This window comes from Neopelma chrysocephalum, unplaced genomic scaffold, assembly GCF_003984885.1.
Source record: "Neopelma chrysocephalum unplaced genomic scaffold, ASM398488v2 Primary Assembly neopelma1_42, whole genome shotgun sequence".
NCBI classification, from domain to species: Eukaryota; Metazoa; Chordata; class Aves; order Passeriformes; family Pipridae; genus Neopelma; species Neopelma chrysocephalum.
Genome location: NW_020897700.1, coordinates 3781694 through 3807983, shown reverse-complemented (window position 1 = coordinate 3807983; position 26290 = coordinate 3781694). Strand labels below are relative to the sequence as shown.

The 26290-nt window shown below is 38.4% G+C and overlaps 1 protein-coding gene across 3 annotated transcripts in view; it reads right to left on the bottom strand.

Annotated features, from left to right (window-relative positions):
• The window catches only part of TRMT9B (tRNA methyltransferase 9B (putative)), a 98405-nt gene that overhangs the window by 54209 nt on the left and 17906 nt on the right, over positions 1-26290 (bottom strand). For all 3 annotated transcript variants that reach the window (XM_027676450.1, XM_027676448.1, XM_027676449.1), the window contains exon 2: positions 12445-12500. The gene's annotated coding sequence lies outside the window, so the exon portion shown is untranslated. The remainder of the gene's footprint in view (positions 1-12444; positions 12501-26290) is intronic.

The following is a 26290-nucleotide window of genomic DNA, read 5'->3' as shown; positions in this document are numbered from 1 at the left end:
AAGGGACACATTAATAGAATTAACAGGTTGTGACAGTAAGGACATGAAATGACATATGCATATACAAAAATATTTTATTAACTGTTATTTATAGACAACCATTTTATCATTATTGCTTATTTATTATAACTACTTTTGAATTAATATATATTTGCTTCCTTTTTCTAATCTTCATGATTGCTGTACTGCCCATTTCAAATTGAATTTTCTATCACAGTGCCTCTGATTTTACATATTTCCTGTAACTAAAGAAAAAGAGCACATGGAATGTAATCCTAACAACCCTGCTTATTTCAGAGGAAGGACAACATTTTACCTTTGTCTGAATGACAATTCCTAAACCACCAGTTCAGCCTTAAAGAGCAGAGAGTGGATGACAACTCCAACTCCATCTGCTGTCAAGCCTCTCAGGTTGGTTGACAGCTGAATGATGGACAAAGGACATAGTATGCAAGCAAGGACCTGATGCAAACCTTACAGAACCTATATAGGTCAATCTTGGTAAGCAATCTGACAATTGAACAAGTATACTATTTCCTTCCTCTCTACTCTGGATATAAAAAAAGGAAATTATGTGATGCAAAAGATGCTAAAAACACATAAGCAATTCCATTGTTCAGTTTCCTGCTACATGTATAACTCTGGCCATTCTGAGCTTACGATTCTTCCTAGAATAACTGTGATTACATATTTTTTGTTTATACTGAGATTGATTTTTATATAAAGACATATTATTAAATCTCTAAACTGGAAGAGGAGGTAGTAAGAAAAAAATAGTTCTCATTTGGTTATTATTAAGGAAACCAAAGTTTGCTGACTTTCTCTTCTTTATAGTAAGAATCAGGCAGACTATTACCATTCTCAACCCCATCAGAAATTTTACCCCTATGACAGTGAAAGAATGCTGCAATGTCTAAGGAAGCATCTTTGTGATTCCCTATATCAAGAATTATTTCATTCTGAAATGTGAATCCCTGAAAGGATTCTATGGAGTTTGCAGGTCACTGGTGATGGAAAGGATAAATAGAAGTGACATTAGACACGCACACACACTTCTACCAAGTTACTCTCCAATATATTATCAGAAGATTCAGATTGTAAATTAGTAACTTGTTGTTATTAAAATCCTAGCCCACAAAAGCAAAGTAAATTTTATAAGCTTAATAACATCTTACTACTGCTACTTATAACTTCATAGTAATAGTGGTCTCTCATATGATACATAAACATTAACTGACATTAATGGCCTTTTGAAATGTCCTTGCAGATACTCCTAACAGTCTTGTAGACTATTGTTCCCTAATAGCTTAGATTACCATAGAAGCCAAAGGCCCCAATTAAGATCAAGAGCCCTTTTGTGCTAGGCACAGAGCAAACATATTCTGTTCTGAAGAATGTATAAGCTAAAAAATGAGAGATGCTTGATAAAGGTTGAAGCGCAAAAGGTATAACCCAACTTACAAATCATTACTGGTATGTTAAAAGATTGCGAAATATTCATATCTGCTCCTTTAGTTGCCATAATTCATTAAAGCGGAAACATTTGAAAACCAAACTTGTTCATGTCCTATATAATATTGGTTCATTTGGTTTTCTTCCATTTGACCAAAAAGATAGTTTATCTCATTTTTGCTTTGGCACAATGCTATTCTGTCTAAAGCATGACAGCAGAAAAATTAGTTTCTTTAAGACATTTTCATCAAAAATAAAGAGTCCTCTGGGACAATATTTATATACATAAAAGTACAATGAGCCCAAAGTGACTACTTTATGACAATGGTGAAAGGTAAGACATCTTTTGCTGAAAAAAAATATTTTGCTGAATCAGGATCTTAATCATATTATGCGAATCTATTACCAAATCAATCCACAAATGCCAGCTAGTTCCATATACCTTTTTCTTTCTATTAGTCCAAACTTACATTGACCTCAGATTGCCCAAATCACTATACCAGACAATTGTTTGTGGGCTGAGGCGAGAATCCGATCAATGAACAAATCCAGATCTGAATACTTTGGGGTTTTTCATTTGTGGGGTTATTTTTTACTTTGGTCAGCTCACCTGTTTTACGTAAAATAAATTATGAATTACATTCTTCAACAGATTTATGAATCTATATTATAAACAATATACTGATAGTATGTAAACACTTTCTTAATAATCACTCTGGGTGGCTGCACTATTAAGCATTTACCTCGAAAATAGATTTCCAGTTTCTGTATTATTTAAACATCACTTTCACTTTTTAGGCACTGAAAAGTTGAACTGCAGTTTTTAATAATGTTTAATGAATAAGCAATTTCTTTAAGGAGGGTAGTGTCATTTCTAAACTATTTTTATTCACTGGAATGAGCCAGAAATTCCCATTTTTCCTTGATTACCAAACCTGCAATTATTTTATTTTAAAATAATAAGATTTTCAAGGTTTCATAATCTTAAAATAATTTATATGCCATATACACATTATGTATGTGGGCTGTAATGATGTAATAATAACCACACAAAATTAATCCTTTATAATTAGTAATAATTAATCACATACTATCAATTAATAAAATAATAAAAATTGGTGATCTTATTACAATATTAATTTCCTGTGAGTGAATAAAATGAAGTTCCTTTATTTGGAATGGTGGTGGTCTGACTGGTGGTACTAAGCAGCTGCCCCTGCAGGGCTCTGGAGGATGCTCTGGCACCTGGACTGTCATATCTATTATGATCAGTCCTAGCTCCAGCCTTGCATAGGCCAAGGCCACCCACTCCCAAAGCCACAGCAGAGTGGCTCAGATGGCAAATCACCAGCACTCACACCAGGGCTGGTGGAGGGGGAATTATTATCTACCAGCTGAAGAATAACCACTATTGGGCCATTAATATCTCAATGCACAAGGTCACCACATGGTGCTGAGCGATGAGCTGGCAGTAGTTCTTGTGTCACAGAACATTCATTTTTACATATTGATTTTCTTCCAGAAATGGATCAGTTTGATGCCAGGAAATCTTATTACATCTCTCTTCTGAATCCGTGGCACAAGCAGCTTTGTGTCAGTAAATTCACTGCCATCGCAGTGGAGCTGTGTGAAGTAATATACCACCAGGGTACACCCTGTCTGGGCTCTCAAACATCAAAGCCTTCAAGCCAAACCATATACCTAAATGTACCAAGACCAGCAAGAAGACACATTTCCAATTGTAATCACAGAAAGTAATACTCCCATTATTTCCCACGCCCTCAGTAGTCACTGCAAATACATACAATAGAGAAGCTCCTTGTCCAAGTGCTTCCAAAGCAATCTTCCCAGGACACATGTAGGAATGCCAACATTCCAGCATCAAAGACAGGAGCACAACCTCAGCAGTCACAGCTCCGATAATGAAGGTGACATCCAACACCACACACATGCTTTTCCAGAGGACACATTAATGTCTAGTACTGTAGCTCTGAGCACTATTTCGGTGTGCCGTTCTTTCTCCTCATAACTGGGGGGATATGACTATTCCAGTAAATTAAAGATACCCTTGACTCTTCCCTGCCATAAAGGCCAACTGGCACTGAATGACCCTCTATTACTTAGGTCTCACAGTCTACAAAAATGTAGAAAATGGACAAAGGGAAAAAAGTAAAGCAGCAGTTTGGAAAGAGAAGATGAGGAGAAAATTAGTAAATAGCAGCTGGAAGTGATGGTTGCTTTCCAGAGGTATCATGGCAGGCTGGAGAAAGGGTCTGGCAGGACCTCATGGAGTTCAACCAAGACAAATGGGAAGTTTCTCACCTGCAGAGGAGTATTTCACATAGTTGAAAACAACAAGTGGGTCTTGGGTACATGTCAGGGAGCTAAGAATAACCAAGCCAAGTCAGGCCCCTCTGAGCCAAGACAAGCCTCAGTATAATGCTGCTAATCATCACAGTAAAGTACAGGGAACTGGTAAATCAAGATTGGCTTTGATGTAACTTTCCTAACCGTGTACAAACATATTTGTCATTGTGGCAAGATAAGGACTAACTAAATGGCTAGTCACAAATGCGAGACCTCAGTATAGGAAATTATGAACTAAAATAAATCAATTTAACAAATTTCTGATTGCAGGCCATTAATAAAATACAGGGAAATATTGCAATAACAGTGCAGGTAAGGCAGCTGTGGCATGAGGGCAGAGGAATGGTTTCATGGAATTGTCACTGCTGGGAAACAGCTGTAGGATAAGGACATGGTGACCAGAGGACACAGTGACCAAGTGTCTTTAGATTGAACTGACTCAACAGAAGCAATGAATAATCTCTCTGAGAATGTACAGAAGTACATACTGAGAAGTACAGAAGGTCCTAGGTCACAGAACCTTGAAGGTATAAAAAGACAACATAAAGACTACCAAGGTAGGATCAGCAGAAGAGGATCAGTGTTGAAGATCCCAGCATCTAAGAATCAATGGTTACACTGATAAACAGCCACCTAGACCCTCTCATATCAGGTGCCAGGAGTGTGGGCCTTGAGGGCTAAGAGAGGAGCACTGAGGACCTTAATGGATTGGGACAACTCAGGGATTTGCTGCTATAACCATACCACTGTGCTGCTTATGGTTCAAACTAATGCTGCTAATGTTTGTTACAGCTATCCACTGCAATTTCCATTGTTACTCAATAGTTATCTCACAGTTATCTCATTTGTTCTCCTTCAAGTAACTGCATAGTTAAATATTGCTAAGACATAACTGCATCTGCTACTGTCATGCTTGAGTTCTTATATTTACATATTACAGTCTGCATACACAGTTAAAAATAATCACATATAAAGCACACAGTCACAGCCTCTTTCCTTGTTGGATATCACTGCTGCATCCTCCTGTTCTTTCCCAGTACCAAAGAAGAATTCAGTGGGTAATGGTGCATGCAATGATGTTTTCAGCTATGCTGTGTGGACCACTGAGATAGGTGCTAGAAGACTTGGCATTCTAGGAAAAGTCATTTATGAGGCAGATAATCAGTACCACACATATACAGGCCCTAGAAAGCACCTTAAAGACTAGATACACTTGAAGAAATACCAGGTGGGTGCTTTCATAGAAAAACTAAAGATGTTCATGTGACTAATAAATTTGGAGAGCTGGGGAACTTGGCCTTAAAAGCACTGGCAAGGCTACATGCCTAAGGAACAGGGTAGTTGTGCATCTCATTTACCAGAAATAAATTCCATTCCAGTAAGTTTCTGTCAAAGGAAATAGTCACGAGAACAATTTTGCTGAAAAGAAGTTGTATTTTCATATTGTTACCATTCATGAAGGCCAGTCTTTCTTTATTTTCATGGATTTCCTTGTCCAGCATTCCTACTTTAGTGTCAGTTAATTCCCATTTATTATACTGCCAGTTATCTCAGACATCTGCATCTCCCCCCACTCTATGCAGTGTGCCAACGCTGATGAAAAGGCAGCACTTGTGTGGAGGAAGGAGCAAAGGAATCTTCCGACATCTGAGACTGCTAATGAGACTAACAAAGAGCAAAGTTTATGTAGGCAGTTTAGTGAAGCAGACTTTTCTAAAAACATTTGCTTTGGACCCAACCTTTGCTAAGAGCAACTAGAAGCAATTGTCACTCAGTGGCTCTTCTTGTAATCTGGTTATTGAAAGGCACTGAGTTTAGGTGAGTTATTTCCAAAGTGCAGGGTCCTGAGTCACGCAGAATGCTGCCACACTAGTGTAATTGGCTGTGATGATTTGACCCTGGCTGGATGCCAGGTGCACAAATCTGCTGTATCACTTCCCTCCTCAGCTGGTCAGGGAGAAAAAATGTAACAAAAGTCTTGTGAGTTGAGATAAGGACAGGGAGAGATCACTCACCAATTACTGTCATGGGCAAAAAAACCTCCACTTGGGGAAATTAATTCAATTTATTACCAATCAAAATCAGAGCAGGATAATGAGAATTAAAACAAAATCCTAAAAAAAACCTTCCCCCGCTCCCACTCCTACAGGCTTAACTTTATTCCAGATTCTCTATCTCCTCCCCCGCAACTGCTCAGGGAGACAGGGAAAGGGGGTTATGGTCAGTTCATCACATGTTGTTTCTGCCACTGCTTTCTGCTCAGGGAGAGGAGTCCTTTCCCTGCTTCAGTGTGGGTTCCCTCACAGGGGAGACAGTCCTCCAAGAACTTCTCCAGCATGATTCCTTCCCATGGGCTGCAGCTGTTCACAAACTGCTCCAGCATGGGTCCCTTTCCATTGGGTGCAGTCCTTCAAGAAGGCATGGATCTCCTGCCTGGGCTGTAGGTGGATCTCTGCACACCCACAGATCTCCATGGGCTGCAGGGGCACAGCCTGCTTCACCATGGTCTTCACCACAGACTGCAGAGGAAACTCAACTCCGGCATCCGGAGCACCTCCTGCCCCTCCTTCTGCACTGACCTTGGTGCTGCAGAGCTGTTTTTTTCACATGATCTCAGTCCTCTTTTCTCTGGCTATAATTACTTCTCTGCAATAACTTTTTTTCGTTCTCAAATATGTTATCACAGAGGCATTACTACCATTTCTGATGGGCTCAGCCATGGCCAGCAGCGGGTCCATCTTGGAGCCAACTGGCATTGGCTCTGTCAGACATGGGGAAGCTTCTGGTAGCTTCTCATAGAAGCCACCTGCGTAGCCCTGACCTGCTACCAAAACCTAGCCACACAAACCCAACACTCCGGCCCTTTTGGATGATCTCTGAAAAGATCTAGGACAGGCAGCAGGAAAGTGTTCTAAAGTCTAAGCTGACTGCCACAAGAGAGCTAAGACATGAAAAATGGGAAAATTTTTATGAGATTCTAGATAGTGGATCTATCATTCCTTAAGGTCATTTCACTGGATTATACATGAGCCTTAATGATCATTGTGTTATTTTATTTTGCATATTAAATCCGATTTTTTTCTGACAATGCCTGGTACTTCTATTTGTACTGGGTTGAAAGAAAATCTATATTCTGCACTGGTAAAAAATCTATTAATTTCTGAGAAAGTCTTACTAAACTGATAGACAGTAACAGTTCCCAATAGCTCACATCTCTCATTATCTTACTGTTTCATGGAACCTTACTATTTCACAAATATGGAATAGCTGTTGTTTCTAGACATGATTAAAGAACATTACATGAATCTCAGAAAGATGGAGAGATAGGACAACCAGGAATTTCTCTTTAGAAAAATTGTCCCATACTATCAAAAGTTACTTGAGTCATTTCAAAGAAATTCTGCTTCAGAAACAAATAGAATTATTCACATTTTCATTCTGGGTTAAATTTTAAAACCTAGGTTTATCTCATTTCACAATGGCAAAATTTTGCAAAGTTGCTATATTTGTCATAGCACAGAAAATTAAAATTCTACCCAGGACCACAAATAAACATAAGACAACTTGGTTGAATTCTTGATTTTTTTTTTAAAGAAACAATCTTTGTGGGCTACTGGTTACAGAAAGTGGGAATAGAGGATAAGATTTAGTAAGAAGAAGATTCTACTCATCTTTCTCATTTGAATAACTCCAGTAGCCAGTAAGTCTTCATTTAAAGATAGTTTTCAAAGACACGACTATACAAAAAAGATGGGTGGGACTGTAGCATCCAGGCAATATCCTGGATTCAAGAAGTACAAATTAAGTTCATTTGTATTACAGGCTTTATTGTGTGACTATGTGCATGTTATTCGCACTTCTCAGTACCTAATGTATAACAAACACCACAAGCACTGTGACAAGGAAAATATATTAATGAGGGTAAGAAATTGAGGAGAAAGCCATACAGAAGCTGATGGCTGTGTGGCATATACCTATCACTAATATCTTCAAAAAGCTCCTTTTGCAGACTAAATTCATGCTTCGAGTACAATAATAATGTGTTACCTTAACAGATGTTACTAAACCTCATTATATACAAGAAATATACTAATTATCTGGATATTATGGATCCATACAAGTTTGAATAACTGACATAATATAAAAACTAAGTTTGTGACATTTAAATTAGAGAATGATGAAACATAAATTGCCAAAGTGACAAAATTAGTCTCTATTCATCTAGAATGAGACAATATTAGTCTCTACAGAGCTGCTTTTCCGCCAAATTCATTTTTGTAAACTGACACGGACGGAACCGTGCAGCTCTTCTAACGTGAAACCTGACAGATTCAGCCCTATTTCCTCCTTCCGTTTACCTAATCCCTTGTTCATAGACTCCCTGAGCTCTGAAAAGGTGTAGATTGATTGTGAAACCATGTGTCTAAGGGAAAAATACATTCTCAGGTCCCAAACACCAGGTGCATCTGGGTTCTGTTGTGAAGCTACTTCTCATTTCTACAATTAGTATTCCTGACACCAGAAATATATTACAAAAATACATATAAATTTACAAGAATTTTATTCAAGATAACGATATAGAAGTATGAAAGGGGGCTTCTGTCATTGAATGCAGATGACAACTAAAGATAAATTATCATTTAAAAAGATAGTCTCTGGGTAAGTAGTTCTGTGGTTGCTCTAAGCCTGAGGAAACTGATCTCTCCTGCAGCTTGTCCGAACAGGAGTGAATACTGACCGTTTTGATTCATTTAAACAGCATAAATGAATAAACATGTGAAGGGAATGGGCTGAGCTGAAGAAAATGCATTATTCATGCAGCTAACAACACTTACTCATGCTTAGTATAAACCGAAACCTGAAGTGCAAATCTAGGACACTGAGAAAATTTTCAATCATGCTGAGTTATATTTAAATTCAATCTATGCCAGAAATTGAGTTCATTTCATGTTTTCACATCAGCACTGAAGCATTTCACACTTTCTGTCACTGGCTACACTTTGGGAAACATAAATTATGAATGTAGCAGTTTTTGCAAATGAATGGTAAAAAATGCTAGGTGGATTTAATTTGAGATGCAGTGGACATGAAATTAAGTGAAATGTATAGCACTGGTGATTAGTTTAATTCCATCTGACACCTCCTGAAGAAAAATATTTAAATCACAACAAAACTGAAAAATGAGCAAGTTTTCCGAGTGAGGAAAAAAAAGGTTGTATTTGCAATTCTATTTTCTTCAATGAAACACTCTTATAACACCATTTCTGATACGTTCTGTTAACTCAAAACTGTGAAGACAACAATTTTTAGAACATGATACCTGTTTTTCTGCAATGCATATTGGTCTAATCTCTCAGCAATTCTTATTTTCAAAATATGGAAATCATGCTGAACTCCTACATGGAGCCACTGAAAAAGCTAATTGGCATTTGCAAAGTGGAAAAATCTTCTTTTCTGTTTTGCATAATCAGGCATCTGTAATGACACTTTTCCCAAAGATACATAAAAACTTCATCCCCTGACTTCTCTTGGTCTTAATTACCTAAGGAATATGTGCTGGGGGGGAGAAGGGGGGGTATGAAGAGAACAGACATAGGTACAGTCTTAAAGGAGAGTTTAATTCAGTGAGAGAATCTGGATCCACACATTAAGAAAAGTCATAGTAATTTCACCTCGCTAAACCTGCTTCCTTCAGGTAAGATTTCCCCAGATAAGATTTTCTTATCTGAGTGTGTAGTGGGTTGACCCTGGCTGCATACCAGGTACTCACTAAAGCCTCTTTCTCACTCTCCCTCTGCAACTGGACAGAGGAGAGAAAAAAAACAGCTAAGGACTCATGAGTTAACAGCTGGAAAAGGTCACTTACTGATTCCCTTCATGGGGAAAACAGACTCAAAGTGGGGATAGTACTTAAATTTATTACTAACAGGATAAGAGCCAAAGAGTGAGAAATAAAACAGTCTTAAAAACACCTTCCCCCCACCCCTCCTTCCTTCCATGTTCTTCCTCCTCCAGCGGTGCAGGGGGCCAGGGAATGGGGGTTACAGTCAGTTGTTGTTTCTGCTGCTGCTCAGAGAGAGGAGTCCTCCCCCTGCTCCCGTGGGGTCCCTCCCACAGGAGACAGTCCTTGATGGATCTCTCCAGTGTGAGTCCATCCCTTGGGCAACAGTTCTTCCCAAACTGCTGTCCTGTGGGTCACTCCTCCATGGGGTGCAGTCCTTCACGAATGAGCTGTACCGACGTGGGTCCCCCACAGGGGCCACAAGTCCTACCCGGGAAAAACCTGCTCCAGTGTGGGCTTCCTGTAGCACCCAGTCTTCCCTCTCCACGGGCTGCAGGTCTCCAGCAGGACCCTGCTCCATCCTGGGCCTCCCACGGGGTCACAGCTTCTTTCATGCATCTGCCCACTCCAGCATGGGCTCCTCCGTGGGCTGCAGGTGGGTCTCTGCACCCTGATGGTCCTCCATGGGCTGCAGGGGCACAGCTGCTCCACCGTGGTCTGCACCACGGGCTGCAGGAGCCTCAGCTCCAGCTCCTGGAGCACCTCCTGCCCCTCCTTCTGCACTGACCTCGGTGTCTACTTTGTTGTTCACATGTTCTCACTCCGCTCTTCCCTGGCTGGAATTCTTTCTGCGCAACAACCTTCTGTTCTTAAATATGTTGTCACAGAGGCATTACTTTTACTCCTAATTGGCTCAGCCTTGGCCAGCAGCACAGGAAGTCCGTCCTGGAGCCAGCTGGCATTGGCTCCATGGAACAGGGGAAGCTTCTGGCAGCTTCTAACAGAAGTCACCGCTGTAGCCCCCCCCGCTACCAAAACTCAGCCACAGAAACCCTCTACATAGTGCTAAGACCATTTGAAGGCCGAGCATTCAAGGTGAGCTACTACAGCCCTTAATACAGCTCTTGTTTCTACTGACATAACTACAAAATAATTTGTACTGAATGCAAGCAGTTCAGCCATTTCCTCTCCTCTCACAAACCTATGAAACAACACGACCATGCAAGTAGGAAATCTGAAACAGCATTTTTTTTTCTTACTCTAAATGTATCACAGTTTGCAATTAACCTCACAGGTCTTTGATTTCTGGTATTTGTGACGGTATTGTGTGCATAGCACAGCAGAGCAGAGATACCCACCTTAAATGCAGCACAAGGTACTTTTAGCATAAAATTTGACTGTTTGCTGTCACATAAACTATCACCACTTCTGTAATAAGAGAGAGAATATGAATTCACTGTGTGGTTTCTCCATGGTTTGTTTTTTCCACTGAACAAGTCAATTAAGCTTTATGTAATTGCCATTAGGAAAACGAACTTGACAATGAAGAATCCACAGACAGATCCAGAAGGACTGTTATCAGACTGTAAATTCTTTTTCTTTTGAGATTTTTCCAGTCCTTAGAGAGGAAAGCAGCTGTTGCTGAGAAGTTACTTTAATTTACTTCTACACTGGCCTTCAGAGGACTGAAAAAGAACTCTGAAAGAGCATGAATGAGACTAGGTCTCCTGAGGTTGGAAAGGATTCAAACCCTACTCCAGAGGACTTTGCACTGTTTGTCTCCCAAGAAGAATGTTAGGCAAAAGTTCTTGGTCAGAAAATGTGTTATAGTTTCAGGACAGTGAAGTAGGCAATAGTCAGATTTAAACACCTTATAATGGATTAGTCACTCACAGTTTGAGCGATGCAACAGGCAACTCTGAATTTCTCTTGTGCAGACAATGCCTACACAACTGAGACCCATTTCTAAATCCATTTCAGATCTGAAAGGATGTGGTGAAAATATCATGACACATTTTGCTTTTTAAACAACAAATTCAGCCTGGCCAAAGTCTGTTTGTAACAGCAAATAGAATACTAACTGATGCAAGGTTTAAAGCTTCAGAGCTTCCTCACCCTCAAAGAGAAGTACCTATTGCGGTAATATGATTACAGAACTTCCAGCAGCTAGCACAGCATTCAGACAAGCATATTATTGGCAGCAGCTGCTCAAACAAGTGCTCACCTCACTGTGCTCACCATAGCCCAGCAATTGAAGGAATGAGAAATTATGTCTTTTCTGAATCAGCCTTTTCTGAAAGCACAGTATGCTTCCATAGCAATCCAACTACTTGCTGCGCAAATAAAGTTGGCAATTTGACAAACCCTTTAAAGGTTATTTAAATATATCAAGGTTATTTCATCACTGGAAAGAAAGACTTTAATAGTCTGGATATAACCAAGTTAGCACTTAAGCCACTAACCTTCCAAAGTACTAAGCATTTCACCAAGTTATCATCCAACCTAAAATGGGTGAAGATTAAAATGGTAAAATGCTAAGATAAGGCTTTTGTGAGAATTAATCTGACACAATTTAATTATGCATATACATATAAATCCATTGTACCTACAGTCCAACAAAACAGAAGAGAACAAAGTCTAAGAAAGCAGAGGCTTAGCAGCTTCTCTCAGGAAGGTTTCTCTAAGACCATTTCTCTTCCTGTTGCTTGATTGGGCACCTTTTATATCTTCCTGCCTTAGAAAACATTTTTACTTGGTGGCCAGCTGTCCTTGTATGTAAAGGATTACAATCTAAAGTATCTTATGATTATATAGATAAATTACACAATGAAAATTAAATGTACCTGAATGGATGAGAACTTCCAGTAATAATATCAAAACTTATTCGATAGAGCACCACCTGGGGAAAAAAAAAAAAAGAGGGTTACAAAAATGCATCAAATTACCTGAAAGACCATGGGTCAAGTTGGTAAGAAAATAGTTGGATTGCCACAGTTTTTAAAACAAATACCTATATGAAAATATCTGTGCATTATGAATACACATTATGAATAAATTCTGGATACAGCACATTCATTTGCTATTATATCAGCTAAGTCTAATTTACAACACTTGACTTCTAGTCTGTGCTTTACAGATCCCTGCACAAGAGGGAAAATATAAAATCACCATTTGTGCTTTTTGTGGCATAGGTTTCTAACACAGACATATGGTAGGAAAACAAACACATAAAAACTCTCATATTTTCCTATGTTTCCATATTCATATTTTGCAAACACAATGAATGTATAGTTATATAATTTCTTAATCTTGATTTCCAATTCCACTCATATAAGTATACTGACATACTCCAGTATTAATTGAAATCCTCAGTTTTGTGCAGCTTTCTTACTAAACTAATTTTAGGGCAGAAAAAGCTGTTTACCAGTTATTTCTCACAACAGTGATGGGATTTTAAAATACCATTATCCTTTGAGACCATCATAAAGTGCCAACACAGTTCCGAAGAAGTCATCATAGCTGTTCATTAGTATAATCTGAAGATCTGGACCTTATATTAGTTTTGAAAATCCAGTATATCTAAACTTATGCCTCTTCGTTGTTCATGGCCTTTCCATGTCCCAGCTGCTACAATTCTACTGGATCAGCACAACAAGGTTTCATGCAAAACATTCACATATGCCATTCTTCCATCAGCTCACCATTTTACAGATGCAAGAATAATGACCACAACAGAAAACCAGCAATGGTTCCCTTGACGGTTTTGGTGGCTAGCAAGCTCCATAGCTAGATCTGTCAGATCATTTGGAAACCTCAAACCAGTCAAAAAGGCATTTTTGATGTAAAAATGAAACCTCAAACTACAATGAGATAAAAAAATCTAAAATAAGGGGAAAAAATTATAGAAATCCCTCCTTCTTTCCTCTTTTTCCTAGTCTCCTAAATAGGTAATTGGATTAGTTCAGGCAAAATTTTAAACTGAAAATTTCATTAGATCTTCTGAGTCTCCACCATTTTTCACTCTAGTTAAAACAAAGACACTTTTCAAACAGCACTATTGTAAAGAAACTGAAAATTAAGTCGAGAAAACAACTCAGCGAAAACCAGCCTCTTTCAGAAAAAGCCTTTGCTTCTTATGAATTACTATTATCTGATGATAAGTAATTTGCTATAGAATTCTATTTGACAGGAAAATTCTATAACACGGTTTTGCCATTGCGGAGGAAAATCTGGAATACTGAGAATGCAAACAAAAAATCTTCTAAGATGCCTTGTAAGATACCGTAGGAATCAGTTTCTTTCTAATTGCCAGGTGATGATATCCTAGATGTTGGGGTTTTTTTTAAATATAGGCACATAAGAATCACTTAGACATTTACATCTAAAATTCTCTTTTTACCTAGAAAAAAACCTAGCTGCCAGTATTGTATGCTGGCTAGATATGCTGAGTGCATCCAACATTATCAATATTCTTCTGCTTCAGCAAATTACTTTATTAAATTTTCCTGGCAAGAGTTTACTCTGTATGAAAAATGGATGTATTTGATGCACTTCCAAATTGTTAAGTGACAATTTCTTTACAATTCTTTAAAAGATTTCAAAGGACAAAGATACAGGGGGAAAAAGAACTAGCAGATTTTTCACTAGGTTGTCTTTGTTGAATAAAACACATTACCACAGATTATTTCAGAGCCTGAACACATCATTGTTTTCTCAAATGAAGCCATAGGGTTGGCCTTTGTGGCCTGAAGGAAAGGCAACTTACAACAGTTAATGAATCCTCAGCACACTGGCATTTTTTCACTAAATACGGTGCAAGTATTTCCAAAGTCAAATCCCATTGGCTATATTTCACTCAGAGTCTTTTCGGGGGTTCTTGTTGCTCTTTCAGTGTAGGAGCAATAAAAAGATCAGCAGAGGTACGCCAATGAAATAATGTAAAAATGCCCTCAGGAAATGCCTGTAACTTCACTAGACTGAGATGTGTTATTTTTCTCATACTGTTGGCAAAGGTAAATTATAACTTGAAATACTAGTTGCAAGTTTTGAGATGTACATTTCATTCAGTCAGAATTTGAATGCATGGAAACACAAATCTCCTAACTTCTCTGTAATAAGGAAACTGCACCATAGCAGTTTTAACAATCTTTGTCAATGTAATTATCTAAGCTGACACCGAAAGACCAACCTTGAAAATTGTGTGCAGGCTAATCAGGTAAATCAGTCAGAACAGAAGGTTTTAGCAGCATAATTTCCAATTAATCATATAATCATAGAATCTTTTAGGTTGGAAAAGACCTCTAAGATCAACGAGTCCAACCATAATCATGTTTTCTCTTGCACATTTTATGAACATGCAAAGTAACTACAGCCTAATAGTTCAGGATTCTGACTTCTCAAAGAATGTGTTTTACCATGGTTTCTCCTGTATGAACAGTAGGAGGAAAAGCAGTGAGGAAAGCAATGTTTGGTATATCTATTATTTATGATTGGGGAAAAAAACATAACCAACAAAGACAAATTTACATATGCATGACAGTGATTGAGTGAAGAGTAGATTGACTATAAAGATATACAAACTACAAAGATGTACAAACTGCATCACACACACAGAAAATAATTTCAGGAACTCAAAGTAACAGCTTCCTTTTCTGGATTTTTGAAAACAAGTTCTAGTAATTAGTCTGACATCTAATCAGTTACAAAGTTCCCCTACAAATAAACCTGATTTAGCACTTCAAATTTCCACAGAAAACAAAGACATTTCAAAATCTGACCTCATTTCAATTCATAATAAATCCGAGTACTCTCCATATTTCCTTTGAAATACAATTAAAAATGCTGTGATAAAAGTGATTTTAAGCTTATAATTATCTTTTTCTACTACAGGTACATACAGGTACATATTATATATGTTATTGGATGCTGTCAATGCATGGTATTGTTTATATTATCAAGTTGTCATATTACATCATGACATACCAAATAGTCCAGTGTTCTGTTTTGATATTATTTTTATATTCTCTTCACTTAAAAGAAAAAGGAATTGCTACATTGTTTATAATGAAAGCACTTATTTTTGAAACTAGGGCTGTCTAGCATTTTAAGAACTGTGGCTTGGTATGAGTTTTGAGATTCCCAGAAATCAAATTCACCATTTCCTGGAGATGGACAGACTCAGCAATAGTTTGCAGAACTAGATGCTCAGCATAACCGTATGAAAACTTTACAGACCTGAGACAAATTCATCCTTCAGCTCATACAGTTCGCAGGCCAGCAGTTCAGTAACTTTGCTATAAATTAGACTCTTTTATTCATGCTGCAATGAGACAGTGTGCTACTTTGATGCAAAATGTATTGTTTCCCTTTCAGTGCCTAATAGCATTATGAAGGAAACAAGCTTTTGATCTTTCTGAATATTACCTAGACACATTTGCTTTGAATATCCTAGTCTTCATAAAAGTATCTGTTACTTTGTCAGATATTCTTTATCAATCAGTCCTTGCTCTCACAAATAAAGGAGAGATTTCTCACAGCTGAAATATATGGATAATGGATAATCAGAGGCATACACAGACTTGATTTATGTTATCAAATGATGCAAGCTCTCAGCTCTTCCCAAGATTCATACTGCACACATCTGAGTTCTGCTTAGGCTTTCATTTTGAACAAACTAGTTCCCCTAAAACTGTTAGGGAAACTTTCCTGTCTGACCATCCAGGAGCCACTCTGGCAGTCACACTCACACTACCTGAGCTGGGACCAAAGCCCCTTCGCAGCTGCACACTCCACACTCACCCAGTCAGACCAGGTTTCCTTACCAGCTTGACCCCAGCTTTCCCATAGCAGAGTCTTAGACCTCTGGATCCTTTAAGTAATTTAATCATGGTGCAACAACAGAATAACAGCTCCAGCTAGCACCTCCAAGGAGGGGCCCCGAACAAAAGAAACCTCTGCCTCCAGGAGCTCAATGTGCAGCTCACACTGCAGCTGCACACCGAGCTACCTGCATTAAATGTATTCCTCAACAAAACAATGCTTAGGTGCAGTGCAGAGGTAATTTTTTCCAAGGACTTCAACCTAAATGTACTAGTGACAAGATGGCACTGGGGCTGGCTCTTTCCCCCTTGCATAGTCCCCCAATACTATTTCAATAGACTCATTTTCAGCAGAACAGTACTTTCAAACATGTTTCTAATACCCTTGCTGTGGTGGGTTGACCCTGTCTGAACGTCAGGAGCACTCCCCTCCTCTGCTTAAACAAAAAGCTCGTGGGTTGAGACAAGGTCAGGGAGAGATCACTCAGCAATTACTGTGATCAGCAAAACAGACTTGACTTGGGGAAATTAGTTTAATTTATTACCAACCAAATCAGAGCAATGTGGTAATGAGAAATAAAACCAAGTCTTAAAACATCTTTCCTCCACCCCTCCCTTCTTCCAGGGCTCAACTTCACTGCTGAATTCTCCACCCTCACCTCCCAGCAGTGTAAGAGGATAGGGAATGGGGGCTGTGGTCAATTTATCACACATCTGCTGCTCCTTCCTCCTCAGGGGGAGGACTCCTCACACCCCCTCCCCTTCTCCAGCATGGGGTCCTTCCCATGGTAGACAGTTTTCCATGAATGTCTCCAACATGAGTCCTTCCCACGGGCTGTAGGGGAATCTCTGCTGTAGTGCCTAAGGCAGAGACTCTGGTATCTGCAGGGCTGTTTCTCTCACATATTCTCACTCCTCTCTTCTCCAGGTGCAGTTGCACATGTTTTTTTCACTTGTTCTTAAAAGTGTTATCCCAGAAGCACTATCGCTTTTGCTGATGGGCCAACTTGGCCTTGGACAGCAGTAGGTCCATCTTGGAGCCGCTGGCATTGGCTCTGTCAGACATAGGGGAAGCTTCTTGGAGCTTCTCACAAAAGCTACCCCTGTAGGCCCCCTGCTACCAAAACCTTGCCACACAAAACCAACATACTCATTTGTCATGCTCCATGCATGCAGTACATAACCCTGTTAACATCCTATAAAAATGCCACAACCCTTACATGACTGCAGATATTTTCACCAGAAAAAGTACAAGCTAAAATTTATGTCCCAAGAGGGACCAGATGCAGCCAGTGAGTTCCAAGATGAATATTCTTCTACATGGATGTAGACAGTCCTATCTAATGGAAACCACCATTACCAACCTACTCCACTACTTGAAGGACAGGGGGTTTCTTCCGGAGATATTAACCTACACTCACCTGTCCTCACGTTATCTATTTGTCCTAGTTACAGGGGCCAGGACTAGTTTATTACTATACTATACTATTACTATATTTATTACTAGAACCAAAACTGTGTATTCTACACCCTCTATGTCATTTCTGATGGACTGTTAATAATGGATCATTTGCAGCAGCTGCCCAGGGCACACCTAATGACTCAGCTGTGATATCTCCCCTCTGGGGAAGAATCAGCACCTTCACACCCAGCCTGAGCTGCTAATGGGCCATACTGGACTGGCATAATAGGCAGCTGCAACACCTAGACCATCAAAGACTCCAAAAATATCCCACAAGTCACAGAGTTAAATCACCCACTGTGAAACTCCCTACCCTGGGGAAGGTACTGGACATTCCCACCTGAACCTGAGCACATATAATCTTGGGGTTTTGGGACTTCTGGTACCACTCATCAGATCCAGAGGAGGACCAGAACTCCAACAGGACTGCGACTGCCACTCTTGACAAGACCACGATCATTACCTCAACAGAACTACCACCATCATCGGGACCAACAGGTTTTCCTGTCCTTGTGCTTTGCACCTGGGGGGGGCCACGTGGTGCTCAGTACAGGGGCCAATGAACACTGTTCTGTTCTCGTCCCAGGGGCTGGGTAATACGTCTGTTTTTGTGGCTTAAAACCAGTTTTTCTCTGTATCGTTGCATATATTGTAATTTATTTTTAGTAAATTGTAACTCTGACTTATAATCTCTCTAGAGTTGGGTTAATTTCTCCTGCCAGTTTACTTTTAAACAAGCACACTATTCAAAACCTGATACAAAGAGTTTGATTCTACTAGTACCGTTGAAATGAGAGACACTCTGTTCTGGAATGTCACGAATTTGAACAGTAGCTACTAGAAGGCTACTGGAAAATAGGGCAAGATTTGCAAAAGGCAATGGCAATTCTAACATTAACAGAGAGGAGTGTGTCTTGTAGAGAACAGTACAGGCAGGTTATTTTAAACATCATTAAAATAATGGAGGCTTTTCTGGATATTGTTTCAATGAGAGAGAGGCAGAAAAAACAAGAACAAAACTCTAGAAAGGTAACATCAAAACACAGTTATAAAAGCATTCAGGCCTTAATTCCATGCTGAGAGCAATCCTGCCTTGTTTCTGCTGCTCCCAGCTGTTCATTCCTATCTGCATCTTTGTTATATACCTAGCATGGCTTCAAAAACACTACTTGACATGGTAGGCAATTGTACAGAAGTGCAAGAAGCTTTGAAAGGGCTTTCCCACGAAACAGTGATCCTGTAAAACTGTGATCTCATAGGATTACCATAAGCAATAACTTTTTTTTAGTGTAAGCGTTGACTGGAATTCTTGAAATCCTAAAAATGTATGATCTTCTTGTGATGAAGAAAAGAATTGGGTTCTCTGGGGTACTTATAATTATTTGTCAATAAATGTGGGGAATACCCTTAAGATGCGGAATTTCATCCTTTTTCTGACAGAGAAAACCTGTATGGACCAGAATTTTACTTCAAAATAAGGTAGCAGCTGATACTGCTTCATGCATAAGCTTTTTATTTTCTTGCTTTTGCACATCTGCATATCATACAGGAACTTTATTTGCCTCACAGCATAGTGTGTTTTATGAATTGGAATCTCTACCTAAATGAACCATAACAGTGCTCTAGGAGATATCCTTCCACATTTCATCAGTGCAAAAGCAGTTCTGCATCATTTTGTAATGAACAGCTTTGCTGATTACAATTTTCAGTATATTATGTAAAACAACTTCACACAGAGCATAATCAGTAAAGCTATAAATTAAAATAAATACAAAATCTTTTTTTTTTTTGATAATTTCAAAGAGAATATGAGGAGCAGCTCTGTTTTTTCTAGGTATGTCCATATTACATATATATATGTATATATGCTGCTGAACCGGTTCAGTTCTATGCAACCATGCCAAAAAGAGAAGCATAGCGGAGACATTTGAACTGAAGCAATATTTGCAAAAGCAGGACTGGAAAAATTACATGACTCTGTTCCAAGTGTAACACAGCCATTATTCCCAGCCACAGCATATTCATTCACTATGAATGAATATTCATTTGGCTGTGAGCAGGCAACTGCCTAACCAGGAGAAGGTAAATGAAATTCAGTAGGTTATTCTCTCTTATGGTACCTGTTGGCACACCTTCCTGAAAGGACTAGGTAAACATAACAGTAATTTTATTCCTAACAATGCTATCATTAAAATACTTCGTATAAGTAACATAGAAAGAGCTGCATGGAAATTAATAATAAGGTATACCAAGAAGAGATGGTTTCTGTCATTATCAGAAATTGATTTTAATTAAAACAGGAAATAATCGTGTATCAAGAACATCAGTGTTCCTGTTATAAGAGATTTTGTATTTCAGTGGAAGACCAATACAATCTACAATAAACAAATGCATAAACAAATCACATACTATTTCCCATTGGTTATATTTGATTTGTTGACTGGCTTAAACTCACTGTGCCCTGATCCAACGTGCACTTCCAAATCACTTTCAAGATGAACAGATACCTAGTGCCAAACTAGTTTGGGGAAAACTCAAATAGTGAGTAAACAAATTAAGGTAATTACTGATAAAATCTCATCTTTAATAGGATATACATTTGCAGAAAGACAGACTGTTTTGGTAGTGGTCCTAAACTAGCAGAGAAAACCTTCTTTTCTGAAAGACTTTGTGACTATTCATATGATTTTTCATTAATGTTAAAATGTTGCAATTTTTTTAATGATTCTGAAGGTTCTGAAGGAAAGTGATTGAGATATTGTGTACCCCCTAAATATGCACATGAAGATGAGCCACCCACAGTAATTTTTACATCCCAAAATTGGCCTGCAGTACTGAATTGTTTCAGTCATTGAGGCTCTGAAATACTGGTTGGATTTCAAAGCAACTCATGTGCCAAAAGACCAAATGGAACACTATTTGTTGCACACATGGAAGGAAAAAAATATGATTCCTTACAAAGCTGCAAATAGTAGTCCCTGACTGTCCCTTGAAATAACAGGAAGAATGTAAAACAGCAAATAGATGCATTTCAGAATAAGGGAATGGTTATTCCTGAATTTCAACAGATTGGGTTGTATAGGTATTATCATTATATTTGATATATGCAGGGAAACGTGAAGCTTGTCCTAAGGTTCAAATTTCAGAAATCCCAAGTATCTGAAATTTCAGCTGCAAGTTAATTTCAGCTCTTCTTAAAAAAAAATAATAACAAACAGAAACCCATAGTGCCCTACTTTTAACAAAATATATGTTAGCTTCAACACTTTTGTTTGGCAATTTAATTAACCAATATAAATTCATCCACATTCTTAGAAATTCTGTTTAGAATACAACTTATTGTCTTTATTTTTAAAATACCAAGGACACTTTCATTTTGATCAATTTTGTCAATAAAGCAACTCTAGTATACTATCAAATAATCAAAACAAAGACCCAGTAAGATTTCATGAAATGAACTTCAGAGCTATGAAAAGAAAGGAAAGCATCAGGAAAATATTAGAAAGAAATGACTCTCCATGCTTTTGTCAATCTGGAATGGAGCTCACTCATGCTAAACTGATTTAGGAAAGCAGCAAATCCATTTTGGGTACACTGGGACTGACATAAGGAAAAATCCAACACAATTCCTATTTTAAAAATTTCTTTATTATTTGATGAGATTCAACACAAAATATATTACATAACTCATTTCTATAGTGAGTAATTCAGAGAAAATAGACAGAATCTCTATTCATATGTTCATCTTAGAAATCACAATATGGTCTTCTTAATTTGGAGCTGAAGAAAACCCCTAGTTTTACGAAAAACTAATTAACAATGACTCAAGAGCTCTCATCTGGAAGTTCCACAGGTATACATCCAAAATAAAAAGTGACAATTTAGGTATCTGTTGAAATCTTGGTTCAACCATACTTTTTCCTAACCATAGTCAATTTTATTCGGATCAGAAATGCAGAGGAGTACTCTGTTCATGATAAATACTTAGTGCTGACACTGGACCTATAGGTTTGTCATAAATTTGACTTTATAGTAATTTCTAACACAAGAGTTTCAACCAGTGAAAATTCTAATGTCTCCTTGTTCTTGAAAAACACTGCAATGCGCTTAGAAAGGCTGTCTCCTGTCTGCAGGCACAGAAGTGATTAAAATACGTATCCCATGAGGTTTACAAGATGGAATCAACATCACAGAGCGTCTCACGAGGATGGCAGCTTCTGAAAGTAAGCAAATTCCTGTAAAGAGCTGTAAGGTTCCTTTCCCAAAATTTAGCCTTGAACTAGAACATAACATCGTCAAAAAAAAAATTTCACATGTAGGGAATATATCGGAATATATATAGGAAATAAATAAGGTCACGTATAGGGAACAGAAAGGTCCTTTTGTCTTGTTATTATGTAATTAACCCTTCAGCCAGCTGCAGAAGTTACTATTATCTCAGTTCTGCTCAATACTAATATTTGTTTCACCACTGTCTTAAACAGACCTGTGAAATTATCCTAAATTTAAAAACAGAAGAGTAGCATAAGGTATGTAGGGAAAAAAATCCCCATCATAAAATGGAATTTTTTATTACAAAGCTTTAGCAGATGGAGCAATCAAGTAAACTGCTATTGTAGCAGAATAAACAGTCAGAGTGGTAATTTTCAGCAAGGAGGTGATCATGCACAGCTGAAAGGGGGGCCAGGGTTGATACCTGGATCAGTCACTAGTAAAATAATTTGTAAAGCTACAGTCTCAGACTGAGACACACAAAACAAGCAACAAACAACAAAGATTTAGTCACTGAAAGGAAGAAGAGAAAGCAAAACCAAAAAAACAGGAACATAAGGTCACAAAACTGTCAGACTTGAGCCGCTATCCCACAGCTTTCAAAAGTAACTCTTGTGACTCTAGATTTACTGAATTACTGCCTATACTGGTGTATATTATTAATAAGGAACTAACAGAAATAAGCATCAAACTGCTCTTTTGTCCGAGGGAGATGATGCCTCTGCTCTTGTAAAGCCTGTTCAAGGCTGAGAAACTCAAGACAGGGCACTGCAGCCAGCCCCGGGCCTCTGCTGCAGACTTGAAGCTCCTCTCAGCACCACACCGTGGGAGAAAGGGAATACTGCACCTTTCCACCGGCAAACTGTAGCATGCCACTAATAGCTCGCATTTCTTTCACTTGTTTGCATCTCTTTTCTTCTTATTTCCTTGTGACGGGCTTCTTCTACTGCTTTTTAAACAACAATAACAAAAAAGATTTAACTTATCCAAAATGTATTGATTCAAAACACCTTCCTTACCAGCGTCTGCCTTTCAGCCACAGCATCTGTTATATGCACGATATAATTTGCAAGAGCCACCATCCCCAGAAACATACCCAAACATATAGGGGGCATCTTGATTGTCTTTTTCCCCTCCATTGCACAGCCTGGTGTGACATGCACTCCCACGTGTGATAATGTAAGGGCTGGGAGGCTGCCAAGCCCTCCTGTACCCCTTCCTATCACCTCTCTACACCAGTCAGATCCAGACAAGCTGTAAAACTGTAAAACTGCATAAGAAGTCTTACGGATATCAGCAGCTCTCAGTGTGGGTATAAAAGATAGAATCTTTTATACTGAGATGTAACAGGCTACCACACCCAGAACTTTATCTATTTATTTTGGAGACTAATAAATCAACTCCAACCCCAGTTCCACCTTGAACTCATATGCTAAGAAAATTTTGAACTCTCTCTGTCTATGAGCCACTGAAACGATGCCAGAAAGATAATTTCAGCAGAAATAGAAAATGTTATTTCCATTAAATGAAAAATTCTATTATTTGTTTGATTCCCTTTACCTCTGATTTAGTTAGCTTCCGAAACAAAGAAGAGCAACCTCAGTCTTACAGTGACTTCTCCTTCAAGAAAAAAAGGATTCACTCACAGAGATATCTATGTTGGACTCTATTGTCATTTTACTCTTTACGAGAATAAAACTTCACAAAAAATAGAGTCACTCTGCAAGTAAAGATACAAGTTTTTACTTGTATGGAAATATTCCTTCCTAATTTCCCAGAAAAATCTACTGTCCATCTTCATACCTGTCTCCTCTAATAACAACTCATATAACAAGAGAGAGCCTTGGATGCTTGTAACATAAGCCCATGTATGGGATAGAGGATAGGACTGCAAGATTTGAGACAGACACTGAGACTGAGAAATTTGAGACAGCTAAAACATTTTAATGCAATTAAGTAGAAACTCGCTTAAGGTTTCCAATCAAAACCTAGCTGTTAATCATTACAATATCTAATAATTCACATTTGTGTAGTCTCTATCTTAACTTAGCAAACCTTTTCTTAAAAAAGCAATACCTTAAAATGGGTTAGATAACGAGCAGTAGAGTCACAAAGCTCACATATATGCTGAGGTGAAATAGACATGCATCTTTGTATTAAACCACAGACATCCTAATAAATAATTCCAAAGAGCAGTTAAGGCCTAAAATGCTTCTAAGTGACATTTTGCTGCAATGAGGCCAGTGCCCAGCAAAATCTCACTCAGTCTACAAATAATGGGAGATCCTGGCAGAATGCTCAATACCAGCGTACCTCGATTTTGCAATACTTTCACCAGAAAGGTTCAAAACATGTTGACCTTCAGAACATCTTTTCAAGCTCATCTGTTTGCTCTGGAGTTTAGAGAGACTGAGGTATCTGGGTAAACTGGAGGGGAGAAGGTCTCTATAATAGCTGAAGTAACCTTCCCAGGTCTCACTAGTATTATTTTGCTCTGGGGTGGACTTCTTGTCACTGTCTAAACAGATATTAACTGAGAGTCTTCTTATACAGACAAGTGGTATTTTATATTTAGACATAACTAAAATGGACAGTTTCCAATAAGAAGCTTTTTGCAAATGAAATGTTGCTAGCCCTAATATATACTACTCTCAAAAATGCAATCAGTACAACAACAAAAGGAGCAAAACGCTTATTAGAGCTATATTAATGGGGCAGTTGTCAGATAAGACTGTAGATGTTAAACAATCCCAGTGTTCTTCAGAAAAATTATACCTATTTCCTCCACAATTCCAGAAAATGCCACTTGCATCTCAATCATCTGGCTTTTCCTCAAACTCGGAGGGGAACTGTAGGCAGCCCCAGCCCAGCGCCAGCGGGTGGCAGCAGCGACCCAGCAACTACAGAAGACATGCTCCTGCTTATCGGTAATTCTCATTACCAATGCATATTCATCTTAAGTCTCCCTCCTTCCGTTTGTTTTGTGTGTGGGTTTTCTTGTTTTTTTGTTTCAATTCCAATGGGAAATGCACCATATGAGTATGCAGACTGATTAATCGACTGATTAAGAAAACTAACCCTGAAATAGCCAGGCACAACCATAAAGTACCAGTACGCTGGATACCACAACTAAAGTCACGTTTTCAATTACAAGGGAACATCTCCTAAGAAAAGGGATACAGCTCCACAAAATGTCTTCTAATTGCATGAAAGCTATCATGTCACTATTCACTTTGCAAACAAAATACAGAAGCCAGGACTTCTCCACAAGAGATTTGCTGAGAGGGAAGCTGGAGCCACATACATATTTCTCAGGAAGTTCAGCAGATTCAGTAGCCATAATTTTTAAATTTAATGGCATTAGTTAAATATGTAGCGTGTCTCATTTCAGTATATATACATAAAACCCATAAAATTAAGCATTTTGTTGTTCAAATTCCAGAAAGTATCTATATACATATATATTCACTTTTAATTGAGACTAATTTTGAAGCAGTAACTGTGTGTAATCTGTACACATTCCTAAACCTTTGTAATCCTTTAATGACTATCAAACTAAACTACTTTACCAGAAACTTTTCTTTTGCACTGAAAACCTGTCTTGGCCCTTCTTATAAATAGCTGAATTGCTGAATCTAAAATTAATTAATTTTCAATGTATCATTAAAGCTATTTTCTTATATATGCACTTCAAATTAATTGCAACAAACTAAAAAATTGAGCCATTATATAAAAAATTTGAATTGTAAGTTATTTATTTGAATGTATGAAGTCCCAGCCAAGACCTCTAGTAACAAATTTGGCAAAACAAAAAAAGCCCAAAGGCCAAACTTCCTTACTCACACTTGTTACGTTTATCCTCACTTTGTCTTAGCTATTGATACTCTTCTCAAACACTGTTTTGACTCATGCCCCAATTCTTAACCAAACCTTCCCAGTCAAAAGAGGCTACAGGCACTCCAGAAAGGAGATCCTAATCAAAGTCCTCAGAATAGAAATGGGGCTCATGCACAAGCAGAAAAGCCACAGTCCTCTACAAGCTTACCCCGGTCACAGGGCTAACAGATAGGCAAAACCATTCACTAGGTCCAGGCTTTTGACTTTACACACAGATAAGGAGTAGTGGGACACAGAAGA